This window comes from Hyperolius riggenbachi, chromosome 9 (genome assembly GCF_040937935.1).
Source record: "Hyperolius riggenbachi isolate aHypRig1 chromosome 9, aHypRig1.pri, whole genome shotgun sequence".
NCBI classification, from domain to species: domain Eukaryota; kingdom Metazoa; phylum Chordata; class Amphibia; order Anura; family Hyperoliidae; genus Hyperolius; species Hyperolius riggenbachi.
Genome location: NC_090654.1, coordinates 177,199,574 through 177,227,352, shown reverse-complemented (window position 1 = coordinate 177,227,352; position 27,779 = coordinate 177,199,574). Strand labels below are relative to the sequence as shown.

Here is a 27,779-nt window from a genome sequence, read left to right as displayed (position 1 = left end):
GCAAATTCTCTGCAAGCTGAAAGAAACCGTATCAAACACAAAGTTAGAGCTAGGTCAATATTTGCGGAGTTAAAAAATGTGCTTACAAAATACTTCCAGGTACTGATATTTCAAGCCAGCCACTGCCTCCTACCACTGTCAGGATCCCCCAGTAAAAATAATGTAATAAAAAAGTGCTTAATTTTTACAACAATAATGTATAAATGATTTAGTCAGTGTTTGCTCATTGTAAAATCTTTCCTATCCCTGATTTACATTCTGACATTTATCACATGGTGAGATTTTTACTGCTGGCAGGTGATGTCACTGGAAGGAGATGCTGCTTGGGTTTTTGGCAGTTGGAAACAGCTGTTATTTCCTACAATGCAACAATGTGATGTCAGTACATAAATGCTGTGAGGCCCTGACTTCGCACTGTGGGGGGGGGGGGGGGGGTTGGTTCACCACCATATCAGCCATACAGAGGCCTCTGATGATCCTTTTGAGAAAAGGAATAGATTTTTTTTTGTGGGAAAGGGGGTATCAGCTGCTGATTGGGATGAAGTTCAATTCTTGGTTACGGTTTCTCTTTAAGAAGGGAGAATGAGAGGCAGTCCTGTCAGGCTCTGTCCCACAAGGCTGTAGGGGACACAATGGCAGATCAGGTCATTTTGGCAGGCGTCTTGTAGACAACTGTATTAATTATCAGTAATCAGGTGCCCAAGCGGTGTGTTGGGTGCCTGATAGTAGCCAATTGGCTATAACATAGAAAATAAAAATATTGGTTTTAGCTGATCAGCTACAACTAGTGGTTATTTGGACACAGGGAAGGTGGGGGATTTGTTTTAGTCACTTCAAGGGAGGGTAAGTGTTACGCATAAAGTGGGGGGTTGAGTCTTATGAACTAGGAGGGAAGGGTTCAAGTGGGAATGGGTGCTGGTAGTGCATTGTAAAATATTGCTAATGTAAATTACTGATATATTTAACTAGTGGCACCGACCGGTGGCCAAATCCCACAGCAATATGTAGTCCTCAATGGGACCTAGTGGAGATGCACTGGCTTCCTTATGCTGTCTGTGTCTCCACTAAGGATATTTTTATTTCTTGTCCATGGATAGGTTCTGACCCTTTATTTGTTTTCTTTGGATGGGCTTTAAGTTTTGGGTTTATGCTGGTGTTTCAAGTCACCTCAAGGCTTTTAATTTAAACTGGTCTCCAAATGTAAATGGTTTAAAAACAGCCTCTCCTTTTACAGGAGGAAGATAGAGGCTGCATGGCAGGAACAGACACAATTACAGACTCCAATTCAGAAACTGTGTCTACAGTCACTGAAACATGCTAAAAGCCAGGAAATGAGTCAGTTGATTTTCAGTGTATTGGCCATCCTGATACGACCTGGCAGAAGCAGATGTCCTTTGCCCTGTTGCAATAAAGAACTCCATATAACCTGTGGATAAAGCTGCTGTTTCAAGCACATATAGCTATTTCTACAGGTACAAAGCACATATCAGACTGTCTGTTTACCTACCAACAGGTGATTGCCTAAAGTTTCCTCACACACAGACACATCAGGACATGATCTGTTATTTCAGGAGAGCACCCTAGACTCAGACTCTGTGCAGCAAAATCCTGATCATATAACTATTAGCACATATATTGTCCTATCCTCTGCCTTGTTAACCAAATGGTTCAACAAGGAAAATGCTAATGACTTGTTAACATAGAAGTGCAGGAATTCCTGAACACTGTAGTGCAGTGCTTTAATGTGCAGGCAAAAGAAACGGCAGGTCAGTGCACTAAAATGCAGGAATTTTTGTCATACTCTTAAAAATTCCTTGGTCAACAAGTGCCATTAAAATAGCTGATTTCAATTTTCTTCTGTTGAAAATGGAAAACTGGTGGCTCTAACTGCAAACTGCAGTGACCAATAGCAACCAACCAGATGTCATCTGGCTGTAATATAAATCCTCTGGCTATAATACAGCCTGATGCCAACCTGACTGCACCTGTATAATCCTCCACCGTCTAATGCCTACATCTGGCTGTAATATAGATCCTCTGGCTATAATACAGCCTGATGCCAACCTGACTGTACCTGTATAATCTGATTTTATTCAAAACTGTTTATTGTCAGGTTGCCAAAGTCTGCAGTGTTTGCCCGAGTCATAGCAGACCATAATGTAGGCTAATGAACACACAGTACACAGGCTTTCAGCAAACTTTGTTTAATAGGTCCAGGGGAGCTAAAGTATGCTATAATTCAGACAAGCCAATGCAACGGTACTGTCACTTCCTGGTCACATGAAATCTGGCTTCCTCCCAGTGGTCCTGTGCGTTCCAATAACCGTTATGACCTATCAGCACCTGGGGGCTGGCTGTCACTCCTGGTGTCTAGATGACAAAAGGGGAACAGTAGTGCACACTGCGATTTGGGAAAAAAACTGTGCAGGGGGACACACCTTCAATAAAATCCTCTTGTTTATTGGCATATAGTAAAGCGTGGTAGTCGCTCTCCCTACTCGAGTTTCAGCATTAGCCTTCCTGAGGGGGCCTTCCTGAGTAAGGCTAACACCGAAACTCGAGTCGGGAGAGTGGCTACCACGTTTTACTATATGCCAATAAGCAAGAGGATTTTATTGTAAGTGTGACCCATGAGCAGTTTTTTTCCAAATTGCAGTGTGCACTATTGTTCCCCTTTTGTCATCTAGACGCCAGGAGTGACAGCCGGCCCCCTGGTGCTGATACTACTGCGCAGTACAGCCCTGATGATGTCAGCACGACCACGTGAGCCGCACGTTGGAGCGCAGAAGAAGCCGACCTGGCGAGGTCGGCTTCTGCAACGGAGGAGACCGGGAGCCACCGGAACTGCAGCGAGGGCACAGGATGGCTGCCAGGTGCTGGAGGAAGCCCCGGTAAGTGGATTTTTATTTTTTATTTAGACTGGACGTATCCTTTAAAAGCTCTTGCTAATGTAATGCTATGTGTGTTCTCATTTGAGTGATGTGATTTTAAAAAAAAAGCTAATGCAAAAAGCTAAAAAAAAGCTCTTGCAGTGTGAACCAGGTCTTAGAGTGGTTAAAATCTGAAATATCTTACCTCACAAAGTAGTTATGGCAAACTACAGGATCTTCTCAAAAAATTAGCATATCGTGATAAAGTTCATTGTTTTCTGTAATGTACTGATAAACATCAGACTTTCATATATTTTAGATTCAAATACACACAACTGAAGTAGTTCAAGCCTTTTATTGTTTTAATATTGATGATTTTGGCATACAGCTCATAAAAACCCAAATTTCCTATCTCAAAAAATTAGCATATTTCATCCGACCAATAAAAGAAAAGTGTTTTTAAAACAAAGAAAGTAAACCTTCAAATAATTATGTTCAGTTATGCACTCAATACTTGGTCGGGAATCCTTTTGCAGAAATTACTGCTTCAATGCGGCGTGGCATGGAGGCAATCAGTCTGTGGCACTGCTCAGGTGGTATGGAGGCCCAGGATGCTTCGATAGCGGCCTTAAGCTCATCCAGAGTGTTGGGTCTTGCGTCTCTCAACTTTCTCTTCACAATATCCCACAGATTCTCTATAGGGTTCAGGTCAGGAGAGTTGGCAGGCCAATTGAGCACAGTAATCCATGGTCAGTAAACCATTTACCAGTGGTTTTGGCACTGTGAGCAGGTGCCAGGTCGTGCTGAAAAATGAAATCTTCATCTCCATAAAGCTTTTCAGCAGATGGAAGCATGAACCCACTTTTGAACCAGAAACAGCGGCAGAAGCGCCTGACCTGGGCTACACAGAAGCAGCACTGGACTGTTGCTCAGTGGTCCAAAGTACTTTTTTTGGATGAAAGCAACTTTTACATGTCATTCGGAAATCAAGGTGCCAGAGTCTGGAGGAAGATTGGGGAGAGGGAAAAGTCAAAATGCCTGAAGTTCAGTGTCAAGTACCCACAGTCAGTGATGGTCAGGGGTGCCATGTCAGATGCTGGTGTTGGTCCACTGTGTTTTACCAAGGGCAGGGTCAATGCAGCTAGCTATCAGGAGATTTTGGATCACTTCATGCTTCCATCTGCTGAAAAGCTTTATGGAAATGAAGATTTCATTTTTCAGCACGACCTGGCACCTGCTCACAGTGCCAAAACCACTGGTAAATGGTTTACTGACCATGGTATTACTGTGCTCAATTGGCCTGCCAACTCTCCTGACCTGAACCCTATAGAGAATCTGTGGGATATTGTGAAGAGAAAGTTGAGAGACACAAGACCCAACACTCTGGATGAGCTTAAGGCCGCTATCGAAGCATCCTGGGCCTCCATAACACCTGAGCAGTGCCACAGGCTGATTGCCTCCATGCCACACCGCATTGAAGCAGTAATTTCTGCAAAAGGATTCCCGACCAAGTATTGAGTGCATAACTGAACATAATTATTTGAAGGTTGACTTTTTTTGTTTTAAAAACACTTTTCTTTTATTGGTCGGATGAAATATGCTAATTTTTTGAGATAGGAAATTTGGGTTTTTATGAGCTGTATGCCAAAATCATCAATATTAAAACAATAAAAGGCTTGAACTACTTCAGTTGTGTGTATTTGAATCTAAAATATATGAAAGTCTAATGTTTATCAGTACATTATAGAAAATAATGAACTTTATCACGATATGCTAATTTTTTGAGAAGATCCTGTATATCTGCATTTAAGAGGGCTTGGATGCTTTCCTTGCATTTAAGGGCATCCATTACTATTATTACTTGGTATTTTCCAAGAGAGTTGATCCAGGGATTTATCTGACTACTATCTGGAGATGGGAAGGAATTGTACCCTTTTAAGGCCAATTAGCCCAGGCCTTTTTGATGTTTTTTCTGTTTTTTACTTTCTGCTGGTGGATGGATGTGCTTTTTCAACCAAACCAACTATGTAACTATGTTAGGATTTTGCAGCTAAAAACATTGCCTTAAACATTTGAGCTCATGACCAAAAGCAGCTAACTTGAGAGAAATAGTAGCAGCTGGCTCAAAGAGCAGGTCTGCTGCTATTTGGATATCTGTTTAGATCACAAGGAGGGAAGTCCAGGTTAAATTTCTCTCTTTATGGCTTTGCACAGAGCTAAGAAACCATTGGGGCTTTAATATTGCAATACAGTTGGCCCTTATAGCAAATATGATGATAAGAGCCACTAAAATTACCTACACACACTAGATGGAACTTGGCCGAGGTGGCGGTTTGAGGCTATCTTGGCCAAGAACCTAATGTGTGTCCCTCAAGGTTGCTTAAAGGTCTGGCACACCCGATCTTTAAGTGACAGCAATGGTTAAGCACAATGTTACCCTCCTTTCTGTCCCCTTCGGGTGCAACTCAACTATGCGCTGTGATGATGTCCCTCCTCCAACAGGCTGAATAGAACTCGCTTCTCACAAAAATGGGCCATGGTATGTACCTTAAGATTAAGTTTCATGTCAATGCATCCTGAATGTGATAAGAAAAACATTCTCCTAACCTGCAAACTTCAAATGACCCAGGAAGGAAAAGAGACTGAGCCAATTAAAGTCAGCAGCTTTAACCACTGTAAAAGGCTGAGAATCACTACCCAAGCAGAACAGTCACTGAACTTACACAGAGCCTTATATTGTATATTAATTTACTCACTCAAGCAAAGGAAAACTCGAAACCAGTATATCAGTTATCTATAAACAACAAGAGGACTGGCAGTTTCTGATTTTTTTTGCAGATTCCTTCACCAAAAGCTTCACTTTGAGGTGTAACAACACCGAAAATGTATCAGCAGATAAGAGTCTGCACTCACATGAGTCTCACTCCTCCCGCTGTAGTGTCTGTACTTTCACTGCAGTGAACAAAGAGAAACCTTAATTAGGTAGCAAGGGCAATATAGTGGCTGTGCAATTAGTAATCTTTTGCAGTTTGAGAATCCTCCTGAATTCAAATCCCACTAAGGACACAAGCCACATGGAGTTTGTATGCGCTCTTCATTTTTGTGTTGGTTTCCTCCAACAGTCTAAATATACAGACAGTTTACTTGATGTGTGTGATAAAATCATCTGTGCAGTTTGTACTAATCAGTGTAATACTTAAGACTCTCTCTGATTTCATAACTGTTTGTGGATCGCCCCCCCAGATCCAGTTTGATTTTACTAGCTTTCTAAAACTCATTCACACCATCTGCTCATTTTCTAGGTATTTTTTTTTTATTAAGAATCTTCTTTTTTTTAGCTGCTGAGAAAACAAGACCCCAAATACTGTATGTGTAGAAAGGTAACATCTGCACAGTTGTTTCAGTGTTCTGGTTGTCCAGAGGAAAGAAAACATAAGTTACAGACAGTAATTTGGAGGGCAGCGCATGCCTCCTAAACACATATTTTTTTACATGCAGGGCCGGAGCTACCATAAGAAAAAAAGGGCAATTGCCCCAGGGCCCCAGAGCCTGTAGGGGCCCCCAAGGTGTCCCTCCCCCATATTAACTGTTGCTCCCCAGGGACTCTGCTTGGGGAGGGTCAGCAGCCAGCTCAGGGGCCCAGGAAGGAAATTTGGCTGCAACAAAGGGCCTCTAATGACGCTTTGTGGTTGGGGGGTGTCTGTTAGGGGGCCCCCAAGCTAATTTTGCCTAGGGCCCAATTGTTACTTGAACCGGCCCTGTAAATTACATGGCAGCATTTGTGTTTCGGCAAGAAGTCTACACTCCAGTGGGTGAGCTGAGGGTACGAGGTCTGGGCCCAAAAATTGAAACCAGCTAATAGGAGGTAAGACCACGTGATGGGATGTTGCGACATGGGGGCAGCCGACCATGTGAAAGAGGCCTAAGGTAAGCAAACATTTCAAAGCCTATAGCAAACATATCATGGGATGTTAGAATGTGAAGTACATTTAATGCAGGGAATGACGTGAATGGTTCTGCTGTATGTACTCTGTAAGATTATTGTGTAATATGACAGCATGTAAATACAGGAAATAAATGATATAAGGAGAGATGAGTGGTAGACTAAAGAGTAACTCTGCATTTCTTTAAAACGTGCGTATGTTTGTGTGTGTGTGTGCGTGCGTGTCTTATTAGATATTTATTGAACACAATACAGAGATCGCAAAAAAGCAAACCACAAAGTATGGTTAAGGGCCCGTTTCCACTAGGGCAGAAACCGCCGCGATTCCGCAGAGTTTCCCCGCACATGAATCGCACGGGGAAACTCTGCCATAGGGGAGAATGGCGCCACCAGCGGAATCGCTTGCTGTAGCGATTCGGCCGGAACCCCCCGCAGAATTCGCAGCTGAGGCTGTGAATCCCACAGCCGTGCATGGCCCGGCTGATGGGATTCGCCTGCGATCCTGCCCACCCGCTCAGTGCCGGCGTGCGTCTTGCAGACGCACGCCGCAATAGTGGAAACGAGCCCTAAAAGGTTTGTACAGGGGATAATTAGTATATACAAACACAAGGTACATCTCTAGTAAACACATGTCACTGAACACTAAAATGGATAGGGGTGGGGGTAGTATAGAGAGGAGAGGGCATTGCAAGAGGAAGTTAAAGGTGGGCACATACATGGTACCCAGGAGGTATAGTAAGTGGGGAAGGTATGGAAGAGTGGGTTAGTGGGCATGCATACAAAGCGCCCATGTCCAGCAGATGCAGGACACTGCACCAGGGCTGTTGAGTGGAGGAGTCGGAGCAATTTTGGGTACCTGGAGTCAGACTCGGTGGTTTCAATAAACTGAGGAGTTGGAGTCGGATGATTTTTTTAAACAAATCCAAAGCCTTTGTAAAAATTAGACTAAAGAGTCGGAGTCGAGGAGTCAGAGCAATTTTGGGTACCTGGAGTCGGAGTTGATGGTTTCATAGGAAACCAGAGGAGTCGGATGATTTTTGTACCGACTGCACAGTCTAATGGGTAGAAACGGGTGTAGTATATTGGATAGAAAAGTACAGAGAACAATTAGTGGGCACACAAATGGCACTGATCTCCAGCAGGCACAGGACACTGCATAGTATAATAGCTAGGAGTGAAGGTAGTGTAGATAGTGTAGAGGAGGGGGTAATACAGGATCTAGTTAGTGAGCTCATTCTGGGAACCCATCTCCAGAAAGCAGATGGCACAGCACAATAACATGGGTATAAAAAGAGATAGTATTGAGGAGGGAGCAGTTAGTGGTACACACAAGACACCTATCACGCTGATACGTGATGAGGTAACGTACAAGTGTATACACAAACAGATGTACGTAAAGCGTAGTCAGGATCAGGCCGTAGTCATACACAAAGTCAGAGGTATCGAGGTACAGAGTAGCAAGGCAATATCGTAGTCAATAAACAGGCGGGGTCATACACATAAGTCAGATGTCAGTCGTATTGTAAGGATCAGGCAATAACGAAGTCTGGGACAAGCAGAGTCGAACACGTGTATCAGATGGCAGTGGTACAGAAGGACAAGACAAGAGCAAGGTCAAGAGGCAGGCAAGAGGTCGGTACACAGGTAAATATACAATAAGATGTTACTTGAAAATATTACGATAATATATATTATAATTACAAAAAAGCAAGACTGACTAACTAGAGTACATATATATTGTGCATCTACACAATATATTAATGTACAGTAGCTCTCGAAACTCACTGACTAGGCCAAGAACCATGAACTGATTAGTATCAAGGCCAACAAGCAAGTGAATACTCAGGCCTTAAATACCCAGGAGGCAGAGCACAAGCCCGGCCCCCAGAAATGCCATTACCGCTGACACCCCATCGGACACGCCTCCTCAGCCTATAAAGACCGCTCTGAGCTGCGCGTGTTCTGCCAGAACCAACACGCCGACCCACATCTATAGGGGAGCCGGGGAAGCCATCATTCTGATTTACGTCTACAGGGGAGCTGGGGATGCCTTTGATCAAAGAGAAAAAGGAAGCTTCCTCCAGCTGCTCCAAACTATCAGAGCAGCTTGCAGAGACCACACCAGGTAAGTTTGTTACAATTCCCCCCCCCCCCCCCCCCCCCTCGAGGAGTGGACTCCGGACACTCCACACCTGGCTTACCAGGATGTTGACAATGGAATTTCTGAATTAATTCATCAGCATGAATTTTCCCGTGCAGGAACCCAGCATCTTTCTTCAGGGCCATATTCCTTCCAATCTACTGTAAAGAACCACAAACTTTTCTAGAATCTAGAATTCTCTCAATTTCATATTCGGGTTCACCATCCACCTCAACAGGAGGGGGAGGAGCTGAAGGTGAAATAGTGTTAGCAGCTGGTTTTAACAGAGAGGCATGGATTTTCTCCTGAATAGGATAGGGACCAATAAATCTAGGACCCAACTTCGCAGACGGTTGGCATAAGGGGATATTGCGGGTATACACCCACATGGTGATATGGTATCTCCCGGGGAAAATTCAAACTCTGGTGAGCGACGGGTATCGGCATAAAGTTTCTGTCGAGAAACGGCATTCTGCAAATTTTGCTGAACCTGAGGACAAATCTGCTGAATGTGAGTGCGCCACACCTTCAAAGCTGGGAAAGGAGAGGTAGAGGATGGGAAGAAAGTACATTTGGGATTCTGACCCGTCATTATCCAAAACGGTGATAACTTGGTGGAGGAGTTAGGTAGGTTATTAAATGCAAACTCAGCAAATGGCAAATACTCTAACCATGATTCTTGACAGTCTGACACGAAACAGCAGAGATACTGTTCAAATGACTGGTTAGTTCTCTATGTCTGACCACTAGTCTCAGGGTGAAAGCCAGAAGAGAAAGACAGCTTGATACCCAAAAGATCACTAAAAGCATGCCAGAACCAGGAAATAAACTGGACCCCTCTGTCTGACACAATATTCTCAGGAATGCCATGTAAGCGAAACACGTGTGGAATGAAGAGTCTAGCCAATTCCTGAGCTGAGGGCAGTCCAGAGAGAGGCACAAAATGTGCCATCTTAAAGAAACGGTCAACAACGACCCACATTTCTTTTCTATCTCCAGAGGTCTCGAAGGAATGGGTAGTTGAATAAGATGACCCCGGGGGGAAGCCTGGGACACCTTACTTCTGGCACAAGTAGGACAAGCTGCCACAAAGGCTTTACAGTCTTTATTAATAGAAGGCCACCATACATGATGGGACAGAAGACTTAGAGTTTTAACCTCTCCAGGGTACCCTGCCAATTTAGAATCATGAAATACTTGAAGAATCTGAAGATGTAAATGCAAGGGTACAAAATCAACTCCAGGGGGTTTCTCAGGAGGACTATCCTGTTGGAAAGGCTGTAATGTATCATACAAATCTTGAAATCTTTGAGTGTGGGTGGCAGCCAAAACACAATGTGTAGGCACAATCTTTTTAGGGGGAACGTCCTGAGACATTTTGGGTTTAAAGGTTATGGATAAGGCGTCCACCTTTACATTCTTGGACCCAGGTTTATATGTGATTACAAAATTAAAACGGGAGAAAAACAATACCCAACGTGCCTGCCTGGGATTAAGCCTTTTAGCCCCCTCAATATATTCTAGATTTTTGTGATCTGCATAGACTGTGATTTGATGGTTTGCTTCTTCGAGCCAATGCCTCCACTCCTCGAAAGCCATTTTAACAGCCAGCAGTTCTCGGTTACCAATATCATAATTGCGTTCTGCTGGAGTAAATTTCTTGGAGAAGAAGGCACAGGGATGTAATCGTTCCGGCCAGCCGGAAAACTGAGAAAGAACGGCTCCCACACCCAGTTCTTAAGCATCAACCTCTACAATAAAGGGTAAATTCACATCAAGGTGAGTGAGGATGGGAGCAGAGCAAAAAGCTGTTTTCAGGTCAGAAAAAGCTTTGTACGCCTGTGGAGACCAATTAACCGGATCTGAATCTTTCTTAGTCAAGTCAGTTAGGGGGGCAACCAGAGAGGAGAAATTCTTAATAAACCTGCGATAGTAATTGGCAAAGCCAATGAACTGCTGAATGGCCTTGAGGCCTTTGGGGTGACCAATCCAGTTCCAGGATAGTTTGTTTTTCGTCCATAGACAGACCAGTGTCAGAAATCACATAACCCAGGAAGGGAACTTGTGTAGCCTCAAATAGGCATTTCTCAAATTTTGCAAATAAAGAATTCTCCCCCAACTTCTGCAGAACAAATCTCACATGACCCCGATGCTCAGACAATGAATTAGAATATATTAGAATGTCGTCTAAGTAGACGACAACAAATCTCCCCAACACATCTCTCTCCCCAACACATCTCTGAATATATCATTTACAAAGTCTTGGAACACAGCGGGTGTGTTACACAGTCCAAAGGGCATGACCATATACTCATAGTGACCGTCTTGAGTATTAAAGGCTGTTTTCCACTTATCCCCTTGGCGTATTCTGATCAAATTATAAGCACCCTGTAAATTAAGTTTGGAGAAGATTCTGGCCCCTGACACCTGAGCAAATAGGTAATCGATTAATGGCAGAGGGTAATGTTTTTTTTACAGCAATCTTGTTTAACTCTCTGTAATCGATACATGGATGGAGTCCACCATCTTTTTTTTTTCCACAAAGAAAAAGCCGGCGCCGGCTAGTGATGTCGACTGTCTAATGAACCCCTTTTCTAGATTTTCTTTGATGTATTCTCTCATTGCTACCTTTTCAGGGCCTGTGAGATTGTAAAGATGACCTTGTGGGGGCATGGTCCCAGGTAACAGGTCAATGGGAAAATTATAAGGTCTGTGCGGTGGTAGTTTGTCAGCTGACTGAGGAGAAAATACATCAGAAAAATCTATGTAGGGTTGTGGTAGAACACTGTTTGACCTCAAGACTAAGAAGAGGAACGCCCCTTAAATAATTATCCTGATAATGATGTGACCAGTTGGTAAGTTGACCTGTACACGTCTATGTGAGGGTTGTGACGTTGTAACCAGGGTAATCCCAATATGATAGGACTGGATGGCATTTTAAGCATATACAATTGAATTTTTTCATAATGTAAAGCTCCAACTTGAACAGAAATCTTAGGTGTAATGGTAATGGGAGTTTTAGTCTGCAATGGCGTATCCTCAATAGCAGTAACGTAAAGCTTGCTCTGCAGAGGTATGGCAGGAATACCCAGAGTGGTTGCAAAGGTGATATCAATGAAGTTCCCTGCCGCACCAGAATCAATAAAGGCTTCAGACTGAAGCGACTTATCGCCCCAATATAAAGTAACTGGTACCAGAATTTTCTTAATTTTAAAGGGAAAAACGGGCTTGCCCAAGTGAAGTTCCCCAATTTCACCTAGGCGTTGGAGTTTTGCGAAGCCTTCTTTGCAGAGCAAGTTTGAGCAAAATGGCTCTTCTCCCCACAATACATACACAATCCTTCCTGCCTCCTCCTAAGCTTCTCCGCAGGTGACATTTGGGAGAAGCCTAGTTTCATGGGTTCATCACCAGTATTAGAATTACTTGACCTAAGGTTCCCTGAGACGGAATAGACCTTACCCTGACGTCAGTGTCTAATCCGCCCATCAACCTTTATGGCCAGAGAAATAGCATCCTCAAGATTCCTAGGCTCAGGATGGGTTACTAATACATCGCTCACAGAATCGGCTAGGCCGAAAAGGAATTGGTCTAAGAGTGCTGCCCCACCCCATTTGACTGATACAGACCACTTCCTAAACTGAGCCACATATTCCTCAACTGTATGTTTACAAGTTTATTTGAGCAAGTGTGTTAGATAACTGGGTCAACTGTGTTTGCTGATTGGCAACTTGCTCAGTGAGATGGTTAACAGCACCTGCGAGCGTCAAAATTTGGTTTCGCAACGCCTCCATAATTTTAGGGGTGGGCCTTGATAATATCACGCTGATACGTGATAAGGTAACATACAAGTATATACACAAACAGTAGTACGTAAAGTAAAGCGTAGTCAGGGTCAGGCCGTAGTCATACACAAAGTCAGAGGTATCGAGGTACAGAGTAGCAAGGCAATATCGTAGTTAATAAACAGGCAGGGTCATACACATAAGTCAGATGTCACTCGTATTGTAAGGATCAGGCAATAACAAAGTCAGGGACTAGCCGAGTCGAACACGTGTATCAGATGGCAGTGGCAAAGAAGGACAAGACAAGAGCAAGGTCAAGAGGCAGGCAAGAGGTCGGTACACAGATAAATATACAATAAGATGTTACTTGAAAATATTACGATAATCTATAATATAATTACAAAAAAGCAAGACTGACTAACTAGAGTATATATATATATATATTGTGCGTCTACACAATATATTAATGTAGCTCTCGAAACTCACTGACTAGGCCAAGAACCAGCGAACTGATTAGTATCAAGGCCAACAAGCAAGTGAATACTCATGCCTTAAATACCCAGGAGGCAGAGCACAAGCCCAGCCCCCAGAAATGACATCACCGTCGACACCCCATCAGACACGCCTCCTCAGCCTATAAAATCAAAGAAAACAAGAGGACTAGAAATCCCCCCTGAATATAATAATAACAAAATGAGCAAAAAACGCTAGATGTTAGAGAAAATGAAAAAATCTTTATTCATAAGCCAACTGCAAGTTTAAAAACAATTAAAAACAAAGTAGCCAGACCTGGGCCAAAAGCCCCTAGTAATACAATAATATGTGCGAGACCCTGCATGTATATATAATATAAAACCGGAATGCAGCCTGTCCTGGAGTCTCTGCGAACAATTTCAGAAAAAATATAATATAAATATATATATATCAGTGTAGTGCCACACAAAAAAAGCAATGTATCAAAAATTAGTATCAAAATGTGGCACTATGTCACAGAGATGATCCATGGAAGGCTACACACCCATAGTAAACAGCATATATTCTCTATCACTAGCTGCCACTAAATGTAATTAAAGTGCTTGTGCATAACCAACAGCTAATAACAACCAAAAAACATGATTATATGAAAATAGGTGAAAAATTGAGCAAGAAACGTGATATGAGTAAAAAGATATGATTGTGTGAGGTAGAGGAGGGAGGATTCCCATAAGGTGCAGGAGTGAAACCATGAAGGTAGCAGCAAGAGAGCGAGAAATATGCAGGGCTCACCTAGTGAAAATGATGAAAGGCCTCAGGAATGGCTGCGAAGGCGGTCCCCTCGCAGCTTCGGCGGAACTAGTCGGACGGCGCAGGCAGCGCCTTCGCAGCCATTCCTGAGGCCTTTCATCATTTTCACTAGGTGAGCCCTGCATATTTCTCGCTCTCTTGCTGCTACCTTCATGGTTTCACTCCTGCACCTTATGGGAATCCTCCCTCCTCTACCTCACACAATCATATCTTTTTACTCATATCACGTTTCTTGCTCAATTTTTCACCTATTTTCATATAATCATGTTTTTTTGGTTGTTATTAGCTGTTGGTTATGCACAAGCACTTTAATTACATTTAGTGGCTGCTAGTGATAGAGAATATATGCTGTTTACTATGGGTGTGTAGCCTTCCATGGATCATCTCTGTGACATAGTGCCACATTTTGATACTAATTTTTGATACATTGCTTTTTTTGTGTGGCACTACACTGATATATATATATTTATATTATATTTTTTCTGAAATTGTTCGCAGAGACTCCAGGACAGGCTGCATTCCGGTTTTATATTATATATACATGCAGGGTCTCGCACATATTATTGTATTACTAGGGGCTTTTGGCCCAGGTCTGGCTACTTTGTTTTTAATTGTTTTTAAACTTGCAGTTGGCTTATGAATAAAGATTTTTTCATTTTCTCTAACATCTAGCGTTTTTTGCTCATTTTGTTATTATATTCAGGGGGGATTTCTAGTCCTCTTGTTTTCTTTGATTGCATATTGTTTTGGGTCGGCGACCCTTTACCCCCTGCATAGCCTATTATGGTAATTAGAGTAACATTGGTTACCTAATGATGCTTGCTCGTTTTCTTGTTTTCTTTGCAAAATCCTCAGCCTATAAAGACAGCTCTGAGCTGCGTGCGTTCTGCCAGAACCAACACGCCGACCCACATCTATAGGGGAGTCGGGGATGCCATCATTCTCATTCACGTCTACAGGGGAGCTGGGGATGCCTTTAATCAAGTTCGAAAGGGAAGCTTCCTCCAGCTCCTACAAACTATCACAGCAGGTTGCAGAGACCACACCAGGTAAGTTTGTTTCAACACCACACTGCCTGTTCAACTCCAGCAAACACAAGATACAGTCTAATGTAATGACTAAGGGCTAACATACACTTCAAATAAATGTCACCGTTAATGACTGCTATTCGATCATTGGGACAACATTCAAGGGCATGCAGTTGTGCTCAAAATTATTCAACCCCCACTGAAATTTAGTATATTTGGCCAGTTTGACATTGATTTTGATCATTGCAGTCATCTTGTTTACAATTAAATCAAAGAAGCACTTGTAAATCAGACAAATATAACATAACATTTATAATGAAATAACCACAAATGTCTTTTCTGTGCTCACATCATCATCAGTTTTATTCAACCCCCAAGTGACATTCATTCTTAGTACTTAGTACAACATCCTTTTCCAGTTATAACAGCTTTTAAACGTGAAGCATAGCTTGATACAAGTGTCTTGCAGCGATCTACGGGTATCTTAGCCCATTCTTCATGGGCAAAAGCCTCCAGTTCAGTCACATTCTTAGGCTTGCGCGCTGCAACTGCTTTCTTTTTAAGTCCCACCAAAGGTTCTCAATCGGATTTAAGTCTGGTGACTGCGATGGCCACTCCAAAATGTTCCAGCCTTTAATCTGCAATCATGCTCTAGTGCAGAGTTCCCCAACCCTGTCCTCAAGGCCCACCAACAGTACATGTTTTGCAGAAACCCACAAACATGCAAAGGTGAGGTAATTAGTGCGTACGTACAAAAAGGGCGCCTGGACAAAAAGGGCGCGGGGTGTAAACTCTAAATAATAATTAATCATTAATAGGGTTTATAAAAATAGTGTGCTATATTTCGTTTACAAATAATGTTTAACAAAATTATAAATCATTAAATAATGTTTATGAAATCGGAAATTGTGAAAACGTTAATCTTCCCTGTTTCAAAAGTTAAACTTATAATTACGTTTATAAAAAAAACAATAATATATGTTAAATTGTTATAATTGTATATTATTGTGAATAACCTTCATTTATGGTTTGTTCTTATAATAAAATCTGAAAATATTGTTTATAAGATGATATAAATATAACTACGTTCGTAATAAGTGTTGTAATACATTAGTAATTATTACTAAAATTTTACTAAAACTATGCCTACTCTTACACAGAACCCTCCCTGTACCTATCCCTAACCCCTAGACTCCCCTGTTGGTGCCTAAACCTAAGACCCCCCTGTTGGTGCCTAAACCTAAGACCCCCCTGTTGGTGCCTAAACCTAAGACCCCCCTGTTGATGCCTAAACCTAAGACCCCCCTGTTGGTGCCTAAACCTAAGACCCCCCTGTTGGTGCCTAAACCTAAGACCCCCCTGTTGGTGCCTAAACCTAAGACCCCCCTGTTGGTGCCTAAACCTAAGACCCCCCCTGTTGGTGCCTAAGTAACCCTCCCTGTACCTACCCCTAACCCCTAGACCCCCCTGTTGGTGCCTAAACCTAAGACCCCCCTGTTGGTGCCTAAACCTAAGACCCCCCTGTTGGTGCCTAAACCTAAGACCCCCCTATTGGTGCCTAAACCTAAGACCCCCCTGTTGGTGCCTAAACCTAAGACCCCCCCCTGTTGTTGCCTAAGTACCCCTCCCTGTACCTACCCCTAACCCCTAGACCCCCCTATTGGTGCCTAAACCTAAGACCCCCCTGTTGGTGCCTAAACCTAAGACCCCCTTTATTATGTGGATAATAATGTTTTACTAATTGTGCATGCAAAAAATATTTTGCAATTTACGTTACGTACTGATCGCTTTATTTTGTGAATAATAATGTTTTACAAACAGTAACGGATAAAACTTTAAATAATGTTTTAATTATTTAAATAAGATAAATGTTTAGAATTTTCATAAACGTTATTCGGCACGGGTGCATTTTATAAACGTAAATCACCACAAGTTCAGTTATAAATCATTAAACATCTCCGGTCGCCGTTTGTAAACTTTATTTAGCTCCTGGCGCCGTTTGTAAACTTTATTTAGCTCCGGCGCCCTTTTTTCCTACTCGGCGCCCATTAAACGCTATTTATTATGGGAGTGAATGGCGGCGCCCTTTTTGTCCACTAGCGGCCTGCGCCCTTTTTTCCCAGCTCCGTAATTAGTGTCTCAGCAGAGCTGATTACATTACATACCTCTGTGGATTTCCACAAAACATGCACTGTTGGTGGGCCTTGAGGACAGGGTTGGGGAACTCTGCTCTAGTGGACTTGGAGGTATGCTTGGGATCATTGTCCTGTTAAAAGGTCCAACGTCTCCCAAGCCTCAGGTTTGTGACAGACTGCATCACATTTTCATCCAATATCTCCTGGTACTGAAGAGAATTCATGGTACCTTGCACACGCTGAAGCTTCCCTGTACCTGCAGAAGCAAAACAGCCCCAAAGCATGATTGACCCCCTGCCATGCTTCACAGTATGCAAGGTGTTCTTTTCTTCATAGGCCTTGTTCTTCCTCCTCCAAACATAGTGTTGATCCATGGGCCCAAACAGTTCTAATTTTGTTTTATCAGTCCACAGAACACTATCCCAAAACTTTTGTGGTTTATACATGTGACTTTTGGCATACTGCAGTCAACTCTTCTTATTCTTTGGAGACAGCAAGGGGGTGTGCCTGGGAGTTCTGGCATGGAGGCCTTCATTACGCAGTGTGCGCCTTATTGTCTGAGCTGAAACTTCAGTACCCGCATCTGACAAATCTTTTTTCAGTTCCTCAGCAGTCACACGGGGACTTTTCACCACTTTGCACTTCAGGTAGCACACAGCAGTCGAAGTCAGCATCTTCTTTCTGCCACGCCCAGGTAGCTTTTCAACAGTGCCCTTCGCCTTGAATTTGCGAATGATGCTTCCTATGGTGTCTCTTAGTATGTTTAACATCTTTGCAATCTTCTTATAGCCATTGCCCTTCCTGTGAAGAGAAATCACTTCTTCTTTTGTCTTCCTGGACCATTCTCTTGACTTCACCATGTTTGTAAACACACCAGTAAATGTCTAGAAGGAGTTGAGTATCACAGTCATTTTAAATCTGCCTAATTAGTGCTTATTATACTTGATTACTGCCCGTTAACATCCACAGGTGTTTTTAATAACTGATCGAAAACACTTAATTGAACCTCTGTTCTTAAAGTGAACCTCCGGACTAAAAATCGACTCAGCAGCACTGAAAAGGCTTGGTGTTTCTTTAACAGTTTCACAGCATCAGAACTTTGTTTCTCTTATACAAGCCTCATTTTTTGCTGCACAGAAAAAAACTGCCCGGGCTTTTTTCCCCTGATGCTGTGCAAAGCATGATGGGATTTCTGATTTTGTTGTTCTCGTTCTGCTGTTTTGGTGCACTTTTTATTTTTTTACATTTTGAATTTGACATTTGAAGCCTAGCGTGTGCAGCTGGGAGGGTTAATCAGGACACAGGATAGTTGGAACTGTGTCTCCTGCTCCTTGTCACCTCCTTTCAACCAAAAAGATGGCTGCCCCCATGACAAAGATGGCAGCCCCCATGAATCACTAACATTTGCCTGTTCTTTTAAAACGGGGTGGATAAGAGATTATATTACCTATCTATTCTAATTAACATAACTAATGTAACTTGATGACAGTATGTTTGTTTAGGCTGAAGTTCCCCTTTAAGAGTGGTAGTCTTTAAGGGGTTGAATAATTGTGTCAATGAAGAAATCACACAAAAAAACATTTAATACTGTATTACAAAAACAATTGATGTCATTGTAGTTGCATTTGGTTCTTTAAAAAATCATTGGAAGATTTCATTCTGAACACAATTACAAATGTACACTAAATTCCCTAAAACCCCTTACAGCATTGGGGGTTGAATAATTTTGAACACACCTGTATATCGCATAGCTGAGCTGTGTGTATTGCTCAAGCAAAAGGGAAGGAGGGATGACAAGGCAGCACACGAGCAAGTGGCACACAAGTGCACGGCATTCGGGGGAGTAAAGAAAATGATGCACTCCCTTGCCAGATCACTAAATCACAACTATACACACGCCACACTCTCAGCTGAGACCTTGCAGAGCGACTGTCTGAACCAGGATTTGTGTTTTGTGCACAATACTATATACAAGGGGTATAAGGGCTTGTTCCCACTATGAGCATTATGAGCTTTTTAAAAATGACTAGCATTTTTAAAATCGCTGTAAAAGCATTTGCGTAATGAAATCCAATATGAGTGTTCTCACATAACCGATGAGCTTTCTTTCCATTTGTAAACGCGGGTCCTTCACCATTTTCTGAGTGTTTGAGCTTCACTGCAAGGTATAGGAAAATCGCAAATAGCTTATCAAACGACTTAGAAAAGCAATTTTGTGTGTATACATACACATGTCTATCTCATCATGTCACATGTCACCTCCAGTATCCTTTAAAGAAAAGGCAATACTTGCTGGGACCAGACCCAAAATTAGATGACTGACTTTTTGGAGGCCACTAAAAATCCTGAAGACATCTGATAGATTAGATATTGTCACCAAAAGGATTTACTATAAGTGAAAAGCAGGGATAGCTGGATGCATTGCACTGCTCTATTAGCTTAAAAAGCTTCAGCTCTGAACAAAAATAAACACAGCTTGGAATGTTATCAAGATGTAAGGATTACAGAAAAACAAGAGCCAAGACAAGCAGCAGCCTGCAAGCCGAAGCGTAGGTGAGTTCCTCACCCCTCGCTGACCCCAGGTGAGCAGAAGTACGGCTCTTTTCTAATACACTGCGTTTTGCAACCTGATTCCAATTGCTAATGGATCGCAAAATGTAGGGTACATTTAAACTAATGGAAATGGCTTTCTGCCTCTCCTATCCTCCTAATTGCCCTCCAGCACCGTCTTCCCAGTCACCAGAGTCGGGCATCACTGTGCCTGCGCTGGACCAACTGCGCGCGTCCTACAGCGTGTGACCATGGCCCGGGAGCACTCTGTGCATGACATCACAATTGCATCATGCGCAGAGCACTCCCGGCTGCGGTTGTGCGCTGTAAGACGCATGCAGCAGGGCCAGTGAAGGCGCAGTGATGCCCGACTCCGGCGACCTGGAAGAGGGTGCCAGAGGACAATTAGGTGGTTCGGAGGAGCAAAATAGAGAACGAGGGGGAGGGTGGGCAGCAGGATGGCTCCCCATACATGCCTGCTCCCCCCGCTTCTCCTATTAACTTTGGCTGGTAGCCTTTAATTTTCTTGTGTTTCTTCACCATCTTGACTTTGTCTCAGTGCCCATGAACTATGTGCAGTGTTAATTGTATTAGAGTGTAAATTGTCCAATTAACTCATATCCATAGAGTAGGGGCAGGGGGGCATTACTGAGGGTCCCATGAAAGCTTTGCTATGGGGCCCCATGATCTCTAGCTATGCCACTGGGTATGATAGGATATTCAAGCAACCCTAACAGCAGACTCTGCTGTGAGCAATACTTTCTGACTGCTGTAGTTCTGAAGACAGTCATATGATCATCTGAGAGGCTATTTAAAGGACAACAGATTTGAGAGGAATATGAAGGCTATAAGTATCAATCACTGTTGTGGCACTTGTAAAATAGATTAAAATTGGCTGCAAAAAGTAAGTATAGTACCCGCTACTAAACACATAAAAAAAATAAACAATTTTTACTCTTGCGCCTGCGCATATATTGAATGTCACCTTTAATAAAACAGATAAAATAAATAAATATTAAACAGATGTACAGTACACCTCATCCACTCCTGAATCTGTTTAATATTTAGGAGTGGATGAGGTGTACTGTACATCTGTTTAATATTTATTTATTTTATCTGTTTTATTAAAGGTGACATTCAATATATGCACAGGCGCAAGAATATGAAGGCTATCATATTTACTTCCTTATAAACAATGCAAATTGCCTGGCTGTCCTGCTGATCCTCTGCCTTTATTACTTTAAGTCATAGACCCTGAACAAGCATGCAGAGCAGATGTTTGACTTAAAGGAGTACTGTAACTCAAAAAATAAAAAAGTTTAACTTAGCTGGGGCTTCTACCAGCCCCCCATAGATGTCCTGTTCCCGCGCCTGGACAAAGCGATCCTCCACTCCCCCGCCACAGCTCACTTCTGGTATTTGAGACTTTAAGGTAGCAAATCACTGCGCTCCCGCTTACGTCACAGGGAGCTTCCTGCGCAAGTGCGGTCTCGGCGCGGGGGGACTGGTAGAATCCCCAGGTAAGTTAAACTCTTTTATTTTTGGGGTTATAGTACTCCTTTAAGTTTAATTTGCTGCATGCTTGTTTCAGGTGTGCAATTCAGACATTACTGATGCATGAGAGATCAGCAGGATGCAAGGAAACTGGTCACGTTTTAAAGAAAAAAAATATGTCAGCATCCATATTCCTCTCTTCCTCTCACTCATTTGACCTTTAAAACACTTGAGGTGGGAATTGCAGGCACTCATACAGCAGAAGCTGATTAATTAGTCCTTTCCTGAAGTGACATAACATACTGCTCATTTTCAACTATCAGAAGGTGATATGAAAATAAAAAACATGTTATTGCAAAAGTTATCTATGTAGTGCACTTTTATATATTTTGGTGAAGGAATTGTAATCTCTATAAAGAAAACAAACTAAAGTTTCTATGCGCAGGGAGCTTGTATAGCGCGTGGAATCCTTGTAATGCACGTGTTACCTAGGTAAGTTGGACAATGCATGCTACCTTACTTTCGGGATTACAGGTACAATTGTTGTGGGCTACCTACGCATAGCAGCTTTACTGTAGGTTGGTGAATACACCCCAATTGGACAAGTATTATGCTCAGGCAGTGTAACAGACAGCATTTCTACCTGCTAAATATAATTAAGATTAGAAAAACAACACAATTAAAGTAGGAGTTAACTTTAACTCCTGCTCCTGCTACCCCCTACTATCCTACATACCAGGGCTGTGGAGTCAGAGTCGAGGAGTCGGAGCAATTTTGGGTACCTGGAATCGGAGTCCCTGGTTTCATAAATGTCGGAGTCTGATGACTTTTGTACCAACTCCACAGCCCTGCTACATACCTCAATGTCTCATTTCTCAGCTTGACTATGTCCTGATGCTCTCACCCCACGCATGTGGCATTTTAACATGTAAGACTTTAGAGGATGGCCACTACAGAGAGAAGACATGCAGTCACTCTGAGGGGAGGGGGAGAAGCTTTCACTGCAAAATGAAGACAAAGCCATGGAGCAACATGAAAAAGGATTTATAGCAGGTCTGTCAGTGCCTTAGCACATATGTGAAAATGCATGCTCCTTGCACATTCAGTTCCACTTTAAAGTTTATAACCCACAGGAGGAAAAAAAAACCTGTGAGGAAAAGTTTATTGAATCAGGGAGGGCCATTGTGTAAGGACAGATAAGCAGCAGATACTGTGTTCTAGATACACACATAAATCACTACACATTAATTCTACACTTGAATCCATATGCATATATATATATATAAATATATATATATATATATATAAATAATAATATTTATTATATATAAATAATATATATATATATATATATATATAAATAAATATATGAGGTTGTAGCCAATTTCATCATGGCAAGTAGAAGATACAATAGTGGTACATGACAACCCACTAAAACATGACATAAATGCATATATTTGGTACCGAAGTATTTGGGGCAAGCAGTGCATCTTAGAATAAAAAATATAATGGATTTCTTTTTGCATATTATTTTATAGCAAAAAAAAGAAAAAACTCAAGAAAAGTACATCTGCACCTGCGGAGAATGCTCCAGGTCACGTGAGCGCAGCCACGAGCAACTCATCCACACGCTTGTGCAAGTGAAGAAGCCGCCAACCTGGCTGGGAGGGGATCCCAGGAGACTGGCTGAGAGCTGAGATGCAGCAAGGGACACATAGGCTTCTAGGGACTGGAGGAAACCCCGGGCAAGTAAATATGTGACTGTTATTTTAGTCTGCACATGTATCCTTTAATATAAAACTGTAACAAAAAAACAGCCCCTGAAAGTAAAGTAAAACTTAAAAAAAAAAAAGAAAATGACCCCCCGCAAGTAACCTGCGCAGTAGAGCGGACCCGATCGGGCTTGGTTATTTCCACCTGCGCCAATTGGAAAACCGCTACTTAGCCTGTGCTGGAGCGGGTAAGGTAAATATTGACATTGCTGCTGTTCGGGGGCTGCCAGCTCTGGATCCTGGAGAGTGAAGAGGATGGGGGAAGCCTTCGGATCCAGGGGCTTTCCCCTCCCAAGGTAAGTACACCCAGGGGCTGTTTTTTTACAGATTCCCTTTAAAGACTATTTAAACTCTAAAACTAAGACGGCAACTGTGACTACAGCTAACCAATTAACTATTTTCAGTTGTTTCCCTATAAAAGTAACCAAACCAGTTAGCTCCCACCCCTTCCCTACCCCCTCCCTACCCCCTACCAGTTACAGACTTTCTGTTTGTGGGTACAGAAGGTGAGACCTTCAATGCAATTTCCTTTCCCCCATAGCAAGGCTAGAAGCATTTCCTATTTCCGGCGCCTCTTGTTGTGTCCACCACAAGGTTTCGATGCTAAGTACTGTTGATCGTAATGAGTAATAAGGCATAAGTCTATAGGGAATAAAGTAAAACAATTGCATATGAGAAAACTCATTTTCACATTAATTCTCTATGAACATGAGAAAGCTATATTTTCATAAAATGACGCCTCTTTGTAAAATTATCATAATGATCATAGTTACAACTACATGTGAAATTAATTTTGCAATACATTATTCTGAAATTTCACATTTCAATTACATCCTAATTTCGCTGTAAAATTACTATGCAAAATTGAAGCTCATCATTAAAGGAAACCCAAAGTGACATGTGACATGAAGAGATAGACATGTGTATGTACAGTGCCAAGCACACAAATAGCTATGCTGTGTTCCTTTTTTTTCTTTCTCTGCCTGAAAGAGTTCAATATCAGGTATGTAAGTGGCTGACTCAGTCCTGACTCAGACAGGAAGTGACTACAGTGTGACCCTCACGGATAATACATTTCCCTTTTTATCTCTTTCCTGCTCTCAGAAGCCCTTTTCTGCTAGGAAAGTGTTTTATAGTTGGAATTCCTTATCAGTGAGGGTCACATTATAGTCACTTCCTGTCTGAGTCAGGACTGAGTCAGCCACTTACATACCTGATATTGAATTCTTTCAGACAGAGAAAGAAAAAAAGGAACACAGCATAGTTATTTGTGCGCTAGGCACTGTACATACACATGTCTATCTCATCATGTCACATGTCACTTCGGGTATCCTTTAATGCTTAGTTGTGTAAACAGTACAGGCCAATGCTGAACTAGTCAACACTTCGGGCTTAGCCGGACTTTGCGTAATGGTTGTAACATGTGACATTTGTTGGAGATTCTGTAGAAGAAATACACGGTAACTAAAGCAAAGTACCCACGGGAAGATGCATCAGGGATGCAACGCCACAAACGATAATTTCCTGGAGCATCTTACCAATCGTGTAAACAACGAACGAATGTTGTGGTGGGAATGATCATTTAAACGATTGTGGTAATTTGTGTGGAAGTCAATGGACATCTGAACGATTGCTCGTCCAGAGATCCATCATGACGGTCGTTCAATAAGAATGATCACTGCGGGTGATCACACGCCATTAAGCATTGTTTAACAAATTTTCATTAAATGATGTTGTGTGGTATCGTGAAAACAATCTTTCGAGGCAAAAACTTTGCCCAAGAAATTGTATTGTAGACTTTTAGAAGAAAAATAAGATAGTTGTAGATGGTTAAAGAGGAACTTCAAGCTGATAACGAAAAATCCCCTGTATGCATTCCTGACTTTCTTCTAATAAAGTTCTCTTTAAAACTTAAAAAACAAATAAATAATGCTTACAGATAGCTTCAAATGGACTTGATTGTGCATACTGGTGTCCACCATCAGCTGCTTAGTGCCTGGACATGCTAGAAATGCATGCTCCAATTATTACTGTTACTACTGTTATTGGTACGTTACTATCACACTGCAGGTGTCAGTAGTTCACACCCTGTTTGTCATCCCCCTTCTCTCTCCATTAAACCATTACACGCTGCACAGCTGGGAGATGAATTGTCTGACTCTCATTCCAGAACTGCCACCCAAAATAATCTGTAAAGATTATCCCAGGTGACAAAGATCCAAACTGTGTTCCAGGTTAAAAACACTTCAGATAAAAGTGTTCGATCACTGTGCTTACAGAAACTTTTTTTCTTGAGTTCTATCTAAAGAGATATTTTTTCATCTTCTCTTTAAAACTTCATTTCAGGATATTGCAATTACAAAAGTACCAAAAGGTACCCAACAAAGTACTGTCAACATGATTTTAAGTATTTTCTTGCTTGCTGGTGGCTTAAAAGGTATTTTAATGACAAGGTGGGAAGATATCACCTATGAGAAAACTTAAAGGAATACTATCGATACCCAAGTGTTCTAAAATGACAGTGTGCAAATAATGTCTACGTAGCTGTGTAAACATTTTCCTTCTTTTCATGTTAAATATCAGAGGCAAAAACTGTAATTTATTGAGGGTAGGATTTAGCTATATTGGGACAAATCAATTGCAGAAGGGGTGTCTGCTTCAATGCACAGCCAGAGTTGCATATCAGACTACAGAAAGCAAATATCAAACATATCAAACTCTGAAAGCAAAAACAGTATGAAAAAGCTGTGACAATTAGTTACATTTCCTCTGCTCTCTTCAGACACGTCAGTCAGAAACACAGGACACAGGAGCTGCAGCTGTTGGGAGCTCTCTCTTTGTCACATACAGAGCTACACATAGAGTTAACTGATCAAGTGTGAGGGGAATTTCCCCTCTCTTCATGGCTCAGTCAGCTGTCAGTTTTGGCGTCAGTAAAGTTTCAGTGTTCTCCCCAGAGCCTTTTAACTGGGCGGAGCGCCCGGCTGGTGGTCAGTCCCCGCCCGGCTGCTGTGATCACTAATCATATTTGCCGTCCTCTGAGTCCTCCACACTCATCCAGCACAAGTGCGCAGTGGCTGTGGCATTGGAGCTGGCCGCTGTCACTCTGACACAATCTCCGCCCTCCTCCTCAGCTCCTAACATTACAAGCCAGACCGCGGGAGCTTTGAAGAGGTCGGGGCACACAGAGAAAGAGCCGAGAGAACGTGGGCTTACTGTATTCCCTCTGAGTCACTGATCTGCCCGAGTAGTGCAGAGTACGAGCTCTCCTGTCTTCCCATCATGCAGGAATTTTCTCAGCACGTGCTCCAGCCTCCCCCGATCAGAGCTCAGAGCACATAGAGACCAGCGTGGAGCAGCGCTCGTTCATGCCGGGGAGAGCAACAGCAGGGCAGATGGTTATCTGAAATCAGTAATGGTCCCCCAGCAAAGGAATCCTTGTGACTCAGCTGCCGTCTCTCAAGACAGGTATTAGAAAACTTTACAGCTACTACTGCTTCCCTTCCCCCACTGCTCTGCCGGACACTTTACATAGCTAGCTGTCCTGAACATCAGTCTGCAGACTTCCTGCATTAGTCTGTTTCTCACTCTCCCTCTTACACATTTCCCTCTGTCTCCCTCACACACTTTCTCCCTCTTTTTTTCTTTCCCCTTTCCCAGTTCTTTTCACACAAAGACTATCTCCCTCCCAGACTCACACCTATTCCTCTTCCCTTCAGTTTGCATTCACCTTTTTCTACTCAACCCCCCTCTGTCCTCTATATACTGTATTTCCTGTATACAGTATGTATGTCTGCTTACCAGTACTTGATTTTGTTTAAGGGTAGAAGCCACAGCAGAAACTCCCAAGCACTTTTATGTTCCTTTGTAGTGTATGTTGTTTAGCATAGACAAACAACAAGCATGTCTACATTGGGTTTACTACTACTATGTCAGCCAAAATTATTGTGAGACTTTTTGAAGGAGATAAAACAGTCTGTGGGGATGTGTGGTTTTGGCCCTAAATTAGTCACCCTGTCCACAGCCCCTTTCTGGTATTAATCCGGCTTTTGGCAGCACTTTATCTGATTGCCCATCAAAACAGCACCACTCAGTGCAAGATGCCTCTTTCTCCATTAGCATCATTTAGTGTAATCCTCTACCCAGTGGCTTAGCATGACTACCTCACCAGATAACAACCAGCGTGCTCCACCTACTCTTCTCCCCAGCAAGCAGCACCCAGCATGATCCTCCCTCTCCATTCTCACCTAGTAGTAGCAGACAGCATCACCCTCCTTACCCACCCATGGTGACCGTAAAGGGAACCAGAGAGGAAGGATAGGGAAAAATAGGAAAAGGTTTTATACATACCTGGGGCTTCCTCCAGCCCCATAAGCCTGGATCGCTCCCACGCCGCAATCCTCCGCTTCCTGTATCGCCGGTACCGGGCCCCGTCACTTCTGGCGGACGCGACCAATTGTCTGCATGCACAGGGGCTACCTCCATACCCTTACGCATGCAGCTGCTCAGTTTGCAGCTGCACGCGTAGGTATATGGAGGAGAGCCCCTGTGATGTGGACAATTGGCCGCGTCCGCTGGCCGACTTGCGGAAATGACGGGGCCCGGTACCGGCAGATCCAGGCAGCGGCGTGGGAGCGATCCAGGCTTATGGGGCTGGAGGAAGCCCCAGGTATGTATAAAACCTTTCCCCCAACGTCTCTGGTTCCCTTTAATTTCCCACCCGGCTACTTTTTCATGCCACCCGGCTGGAAAAAAATTCTGGGGAGAACACTGAAGTTTGA

The 27,779-nt window shown here is 42.7% G+C and overlaps 1 protein-coding gene and 1 long non-coding RNA gene across 6 annotated transcripts in view; one reads left to right on the top strand and one right to left on the bottom strand.

Annotated features, from left to right (window-relative positions):
* The window catches only part of FAM107A (family with sequence similarity 107 member A), a 355,309-nt gene that overhangs the window by 103,492 nt on the left and 224,038 nt on the right, over nt 1-27,779 (bottom strand). The gene's annotated exons all lie outside the window — the stretch shown is intronic.
* Nucleotides 26,164-27,779, top strand: part of LOC137532820 (uncharacterized) — a 54,120-nt gene continuing 52,504 nt past the window's right edge. Inside the window, exon 1 of the long non-coding RNA XR_011024010.1 lies at nt 26,164-26,466. This is a non-coding gene — a long non-coding RNA (uncharacterized lncRNA). The remainder of the gene's footprint in view (nt 26,467-27,779) is intronic.